Source organism: Otolemur garnettii, unplaced genomic scaffold (assembly GCF_000181295.1).
Source record: "Otolemur garnettii isolate 467f Iridium unplaced genomic scaffold, OtoGar3 scaffold00021, whole genome shotgun sequence".
NCBI classification, from domain to species: Eukaryota; Metazoa; Chordata; class Mammalia; order Primates; family Galagidae; genus Otolemur; species Otolemur garnettii.
This window is the reverse complement of record NW_003852416.1, coordinates 17910399-17912564: the sequence shown is the minus strand read 5'-3', so window position 1 is coordinate 17912564 and position 2166 is coordinate 17910399. Positions and strand designations below refer to the sequence as shown.

Sequence of the window (2166 nt, the reverse complement as noted above, 5' to 3'; positions counted from 1 at the left end):
CCACAACGCCCGGCTATTTTTTGGTTGCAGCCGTCATTGTTGTTTGGCGGGTCCGGGCTGGGGATTCGAACCCGCCACCGTAGGTGTACGTGGCTGGCGCCTTAGCCAGTTGAGCTATAGGCGCCGAGCCCGCCTGCCTATTTTTTGCTTGCAGATGTCATTGTTGTTTGGTGGGCCCAGGCTGGATTCAAACCCACCACCTTAGGTGTATGTGGCTGGCACTTTACCCACTTGAGCCACAGGTGCTGAGCCTAATTTTTTTTTTTTTTTTGAGATGAGCCTCTCACTATGTTGTTCAGGCTGGACTCAAACTTCTGGGCTCAAGTAATCCTCCTGTCTCAGCCTCCTATGTAGCTGGGACTATAGGCACCCACCATGATGCCAAGCTAGAAGAGAAGGAGTAGGACTGGGGGACAGGAAAGAACTTTCCACTTTTTAACTTTACCTAATTAACAATGAGAATATTTTACTGGTTTTTTTTTTTTTCTTTTTTTTTGCAGTTTTGGCCAAGGCCAGGCTTGAATCCACCACCTCTAGTATATGGGGCTGGTGCCCTACTCCTTGAGCCACAGACAAGAATATTTTACTTTTATAATCAGAATATATGACAGAAAAAAAACCCTCCCTAAACTTAAACCTCATGGAGGCCTACAGAGCTCCAGAATCCATTTTGGAGATGTGGCTAAGGCCATCGCTGGATGACTAAGCACCCCAAAACACACATGTACACGAAGAGTTTCTGAGGGTACAGGTATTAAGCCATTAGGGAGGGCGTGCTCATTTTATGCTGACTTGTCTGCCCTCCGATCAAGATGCCCAAGCACAGAAGCAGGCCCTGGCTATTTGTGCAGCAAAAAGAAAAAAGACCAAGCAGTGCTGGCTGTGGTGCCACACATCTGTAGTCCCAGCTATTCAGGAGGCTTAGGCAGGAGGAGGACTGCTTGAAGCCAGGAGTTCAAGGCTGTAGTGCACTATTTTTGTGCCTTTGAATAGCCACTGCACCCCAGGCTGGGCAACAGTGAGATCCCTCTCAACTCACAGTGAGATCCCATCTCTTAAAAAAAATTAATCTGTAAACCTGACAGAATTGAGATAATTCTAGGAAGTGAAGTGACTATTTGCTCCTGGGACAAAAGCAGGCAGGCTGTTTTAAGACAAATCAGTGTCGACTGTATTAGGAGAGTGGCAAGAAGAATATTGGAAGGGAAATGGAAAGAAGCTGCAGGACAGTGGCTGAGAATCTACTCTTGGCATCCCGATATTCCCAAGTTCAGAGAAAAGCAAACCAGTTGTGCTGTTAGAGACATACGCCATACAGTATTGAGGAAAGATACCATTTCCTTAGATATAGTCAATCTGGAGCAATACTGTCACTCTCACAGCACTGGCATCTGCACCACCCATCTAACATGAGGCATGTGGAGCAGGCTAGGAGTTTTGGAATAAGAGTAGTCCCAGAGGGCTGACTCCAGAGCATCAGCTGATTCAAGGCTGCTTGGTAGGAAGCATCAGAGCTGAAAGTGCTTATCACTCTTTGAGGATATAGCCTCCTGGGTGTCTGGTATATAACCATTTTCTGCCCTAAATTAATATTAAATGAGATGGAGCCTGCTCTTCCGGTACAGAGTTCCTCAGCACAAAGCATGAGGCTTTCTGTCAGCAGAAGACTTGCAGTGGGAAACCAACTTGAAGTAGCAGCAGACACACACTAACCCTGAACAGGGGAGATAACAAATATAAGAAAAAAAAACACTGGGTGGTGCCTCTGGCTCAAAGGAGTAGAGCACTGGCCCTATATACCAGAGGTGGCAGGTTCAAACACAGCCCTAGCCAAAAAAAAAAAAAACCTGCAAAAAGAAAAAGAAAAAGAAAAAAAAAACCACATCCATAACTAGTATGTATATGGTTATTGATGGCCATCCCCTTGGGAGTACAGGTATATAACATCTGTAATATTAGATACAACACAGAACCACAACACAATTATCAAGAATCCTAGAGTTAGAAACAATCTCCAAAGTCTTCTATTCTGACATCCTACCAAACAGAGAAAGCTTATTGCACGTGTGAGATGGCTTATCTGTGGTTCTTTTTTTTTTGAGACGGAGCCTCAAGCTATCCCCCTGGATAGAGTGCCATGGCATCACGCTCACAGCAACCTCCAAC

At 45.4% G+C, this 2166-nt stretch overlaps 1 protein-coding gene across 1 annotated transcript in view; it reads right to left on the bottom strand.

Moving 5' to 3' along the window:
- The window catches only part of ARL3 (ADP ribosylation factor like GTPase 3), a 57706-nt gene that overhangs the window by 10216 nt on the left and 45324 nt on the right, over nucleotides 1-2166 (bottom strand). The gene's annotated exons all lie outside the window — the stretch shown is intronic.